Consider the following 6,152-nt stretch of genomic DNA (forward strand, 5'->3'; position numbering starts at 1 on the left):
AGTGTCCTGAAAATCAGTCCATATTTAGATATGCCTCCCATATATATATTCGTCCGATTTAATGTAAATGGTGTACCAATGTCCCTTAATATCTTTCGGTTTGCACGAAATTTAGCACAGCGTAATTAATTAGTTCTAGAATGATGTGTGTTAAGTTTCCTGAAATCGTTGAAATCGGTTCAGATTTAGATATAGCTTCTATATCTAACCAAATGTATAATTTAGTATCGGTTGCGGAATAACATGTTTATGGATCCAATTTCATTTTACTGGTCCTTTTAAAATGCGACGTCTGTTAGGATTCATCTGTTGAATATACTTAAAGTGGTGAAGGGTATATATAGTCGGCCCGTCCGATTTTACTACTGTTCTTACTGGTTTTTTAGGTAGGCTTCTCATAACGATATGGACGATTAAAAAAAAATAACCTATTTTCATTCTATCCTAATACAACGCCAAATATTATTAACGGTTTTCTATAGATGATCATAAATCATTTCAAACTACATATTTAAGCATCTTGGAAGCTACCATAAGCTTACCTTCTGTACAATACAAAGACTACAGATAATCAAATTCAAGTTTGTTGTCTAAGTCTTTCGTTTTTCTCTTGTTTGCCCAAAAGGTAAATAATTCATTACGTCTAACGGCTTGGTCTACAAAACAAAAGATTGAACTATCGCAACAATAACGAAAATAATCTTTAAAGAACATTAAAAATTCCATTAACGAACTTCTTAACGAAGCCAATTTTTTTTTTCAAAATTTTGTTATGATTTTTATAAATGATATTCTTTTCATTAAAAAAAAACTTCCTAATAGCGATTTGAAAATCTATTCAACTCTTTAGAATTACATGCTTATCAAACTTGGTTATTATTTGACGATTACGTTTTGATGATGATCACCATCGCCATGGTTATCTTGGGTGATGACGACCATCCATAATATTTGATATGTATTATTCTATGAAGAGGTGTTGATTTGAGACCACTACTACCACCATCACCATATCATCAGCATCGTCATATTATTTAGTGTAAGTAAGAGAAAATGAATAAAATAACCCCTTCCCCTTTCCAAATACTTTATGGTCAATAAAAAGGGGAGAGGGGGGTAGTGTTGTGCCAATACAGTTAATTTTTCTGGTGTAGCATAACAAGCCAACGTCTGACCAGACCACCACACATTCGTGTAGCTTCGTGCTTGACGTTACAGAGTAATTATATGTCTTGGAAATCTCTTGACTCTCCATTCTCTCACAATTGAAGCACAACGAAGCGTAGCAAAAATCAGACTTTAATTTAAATAAATAACTGATTATGGTCATGGTGAGAGGTATGAGGGGGGATGGTGAAATAATTAATTTGAATACCGAAGATATGGATTTTTCAACGTTTATCAGAAGTTGGGATTTTTTAAAAATATTCTTCAAAAGCTATCAAAAGGCTTGGGTTTTTTGTATAACTATTTTTTCAATGGTCTCAGATATCGTGGATTTTTTTTGTAAATATTTCTTCATTGGCTCTCTGAAAGCTTCAATTTGTATACCCTTCACCACACAGAGCATATGTTTGTAGCAGGCAAAAGGAATCGAGATAGACCCATGGTTCCTTTTAAGAATATACATAGAATCACATTCTGAGTCTGTCCGTCTGTAGATATTAAATTGTAAACACAGTACAGGTCGCATTTATGATACGATTTGGAAGAAATTTGGCACAGAACACTTATTTCACACAAGGACGAACCTTATTGAAATTAAAGAAAATCGGTTCAGATTTGCACATAGCTCCCGTATATAGTTTCGTCCGATTTAAGGTAAATGGGGCACCAAAGTCCCTATATATCTTTCGATTTGCTTGAAATTAGGCACAGAGTTCTAAATTGGGTCCGGAATGATGTGTGCTAAGTTTCGTGAAAATCGGTTCAGATTTAGATATAGCTCCCATATATGTTTTCGTCCAATTTTATGTAATTGGTCCCTATATATCTTTCGATTTGCACAAATTTTGGTATAGGGTACTGAATTGTGTCTATAATAATGTGTGCTAAGTGTCCTGAAAATCGTTTCAGATGTAGATATAGCTCCAATATATAGTTTCGCCCGATTAGTGTAAATGGTGCACCAAAGATCCTATATATCGTTCGATTTGCACGAAATTTGGCATAACGTACTGAATTGAACCTAGAATGACGACTGCCAAGTTTCGTGATAATCGGTTCAGATTTAGATATAGCTCGCATATATATTTTCGTCCGATTTAATGTAAATGGTGCACCAAAGTCCCTATATATCTTTCGATATGCGCGAAATTTTGCATGGTGTACTCAATTGAATCTAGAATGACGTGTGTCAAATTTCGAGAAAATCGGGTCAGATTTATATATAGCGCCCATATATATTTTCGTCCGATTTAAGGTAAATGGGACTACAAAGTCCCTATTTATCTTTTGTTTCGCACGAAATTTGGCATAGGGTACTGAATCAGGTCCAGAATGATATGTGCTTAATTTCGTGAAAATCGGTTCAGATTTAGATTTAGCTCCCATATACATTTTTGTCCTCTTATATATTTGTTCGCTCATGACAAGTGTATTTACAGAAATTTTGTGTTTCTTTCTGTATTTGAATTCATATTTAAAGTTGCTGTTGTTCATGGGGATTTTCGTGCCTTTGAGATGGAAATCTGTCCCTACCATAGCTCGTGTGTTTAGTTTCAAGAAAATCGGGTTAGATTTAGATTAAAGTTCGTTCAATTGCATGTCAATGTTCCTTCGAAAAGGCGACGTCTGTTAGGATACATATGTAGAATATACCCAAAGTGTTGTAGGGTATCATATAGTCGTCCCAGTCCGACTTTACTACTTTTCTTACTGGTTGAAAAATATTTTTTTCAATGGCTATCACAAGGCGGGATTTTTTAACAATATTTTTCCATAGCTATCACAATGCGTGGATCTTTTAAAACTAATTTTTATTCAATTTTTAATTTTTGCATGATCGCTTATTTAAAATCATATTGAAAATGTTCGTGGAATAAAAAATTCAAATTAATTGGGCGCCACCTAAAAATATAAACAAATAATCTCTCAGAAATGGAAAGTCTTTTAAAATTGATCTTAGTTATAAATATGCAAATAAAATGCGACTTCTATGAGCGAATTTCTCAGATAACCATCAAATTATCAAATAACACAGTTGATGCTTAAATTTCATCTCGAATGTGAATGTGAATTTGCTGGGAGACTAAGCGCATTTCTTTTTCTTTTATTCTTTAACTTTTTCTTCTATAAAATTAGCATGTCTAATATCGAAGGCATGCAATAATAAAAAAATACTACAACTTTTATTTTCACTTTCAAAAAAACGAACAACAATAAAATTGCTGCTATTGCTTTAGTTTTTCCACGTTTTTTTTTTTCTCCTCTGAAACTGTCACTTTTGTTATTAAACAAATTATGATATGATTGTTTGTCATCATGGTGAGCAACAATAATAACAACAATCACGGTGACATGATTTTTATGTGAAGGCAATAACAAAAAAAAATTGTTGCCCACTCCCACCTTGTCATTGTTCCAGACCCAAACAATAACAACACGTGAGAAAACCTTTAACCGTAACGGTAAAAGAGCAAATGCTGATCTTGGCTTCCCTTTTGAAATGACTGGAGACAATTTGTGGGTTATTTTTCATTCCAACCAACCAACCAGCAACAATGACTAATAGTTATGCGAAATAAAAAAATAAACAAAAAACAGAAAGTAAAGTAACAGGAGAAGTTTGAGGAAAAAACGGGTAAGACTTCAGACATGACTGCTGAAAGAGTTTGAAAACAATTTTCACATACAATAGTTGTTTGTTGGTATTGTAATTTCGGCCTTTACGTCAAATTACAACATAGACCTGACTACTCAAATTTAACCTATGTCATAGATGTTGTGCTATTTTGAGTCAACTCACACTACAGCCTATTTGTTATACACTGTGAAGGTTTATAGGTGTGTGTGGTCCCAATAGGTTGTAACGGGCGAAATTGTGGTCCTAGACACCATTCATGGTCATATCAGCAGTCGATTCGATCTAGACATGTGTCTAGATCTGTCTATCCAGTTAGGGAACAATCATCCGGTTCGAACCAAAACAGACACCTATTTAAAGGAACCCAATGGACCAAAAACTGCTTTGTCTGAACGAACCGTCACGTAATATTTACTATGGAAGGAAATTTCGCTAAAGAATAATTGTGTATGTTTTGATGTAGAGCGGTAAATATTTAGCGGATCAAAAGGACCAAATCTTTCGTATAAATGGAGTATATATTCTATGGAGTATATATTTACCCAGAAGGACTTCTGTCGAAGACGTTGACCGTATATCCAAGAGGAGTGGTTGACCCTTAAATTGATACTAAGTATAAATTTGTACTTGGATGCGGTCTACGTATTCTGATATTGTTTAGTATTACCAATACCGCACTAGATCGCGGATCAAGTACGAAGCCTATAGTTTTCGGTGGTGATCAGATGCTATTCAGGGTATGCAATGGATGGATTTTTTATACCTTCACCTCACTGTGGTACAGGGTATTATGTCTTTGTACATTTGTTTGTAACAGGCAAAAGAAAACGATATAGACCCATAGTTCATTTTGAGAATATGCATAGAATCACTTTCTGAGTCGATTCATGCATGTTCGTCTGTCCGTCCGTCTGTTGATGTTTTAGATTTAGATATAGCTCAGATATATAGTTTCGCCGGATTTAATGTAAATGATACACAAAAGTCGGTGCAAATCTTTCGATTTGCACTATTTTTGACACACAAAAAACTTACAGCGAAGCTTATCTAAGCTGACAAACCCCGTTACACTTTGACAAAAGTCATTTTTTACCCTTTAAGGCGGCTGGTATGTCTTGGATCTGTTGCTAACAGTGCCGAGTGTTCCTCGAGGATACCATTCACTCTATATTCTCGAATTACTTCCTCAACTGCATCCATCGACCTTCATATTCAAAGGTAGCCGTGTGGCCATTGACATCGTGGCGGATATTTTTATATTCCTCGTATAGAAACCTACCAAAGATATCATAAACTTTTGGCTTAGATGAACGAGATGGAATTCCAAAGGTAGAGATAAGACAGCTGCGGAGATATATATCCTCGTTGGGTAACTCCCTGTTTCATCCTTCCTGCTTCAATGTTTCAAACTTGACTGAAGGGTAGTTTCTTCGAAGTCCTCGAACAGTTTCTCGTGATTGACGTTATGAAAGAACAGGGGCCCGCAAAACTGTTCTATCGCAGAACAAGCTTTTTGTTATATGCCCGGAAATTGCTTGAAAATTGTTACTGAGCGGTAGCTTGAGAGTATCGATGCCTCAAGCTACTGGCGATAAAAATGAGATCTGCTTATAGGATTCATCTTATCTGGAACCCTTGCCTAGCTTCATCAACGGAACTACCCTGCCTATTTTCAAGACTTCAGGACTTATAAGGTGACGAACGACAAATTAAGGATATAAATTAGGTGCTCTACTCCTACAATACAACGCAATAGTCTTTTTTTTGTCCATTCGCTCTCGTGGTAATAACTCGAAAAATCATGATGAAAATCCTTGATATCATTTTTATTTCCGGCTACTTCAGAGTATTTTTGAGAGGACATGTCTTCAGTCAAATCGAACGAGGAATATTTGTGTAAAACATTTCCTTCTTCTCGAAATAGATCGCAATAATTAAGATAGAGCTCTTTGCTGAATCGTTGCTAGTACTTCTAGGATATTTCGTATTGCAAATAGGGTAAATCGGTCTACATTTTGGTATACCAAATGGGGGTATAGGCACCCCGAATATTCTGTATTTTGGGGTCGTTGGGTACGATTTTTAAACCGAACTGGTTGGAAGTATATTTTTTGTATTCTCATTGGGTGCAAAATTTCACAAACAAAAACCAGTAAGGAAAGCTCAAAAGTCGGACGGGACCGACAATATAAAACCCTTCACCACATTGGATACATACAAGACATGTTAATATATACAATGCCCTGTAGATAGAACAGACATATAATCTTTAGAGGACCATTGAAATGGAATCGGGCGAAACCAAATGCGTGATCTACATAGATATTCGAACCAATTAAAAAACCCA

This window comes from Musca vetustissima, unplaced genomic scaffold, assembly GCF_032173495.1.
Source record: "Musca vetustissima isolate MV318-11 ecotype Yass unplaced genomic scaffold, APGP_CSIRO_Mvet_v1 utg431, whole genome shotgun sequence".
Taxonomy (NCBI): domain Eukaryota; kingdom Metazoa; phylum Arthropoda; class Insecta; order Diptera; family Muscidae; genus Musca; species Musca vetustissima.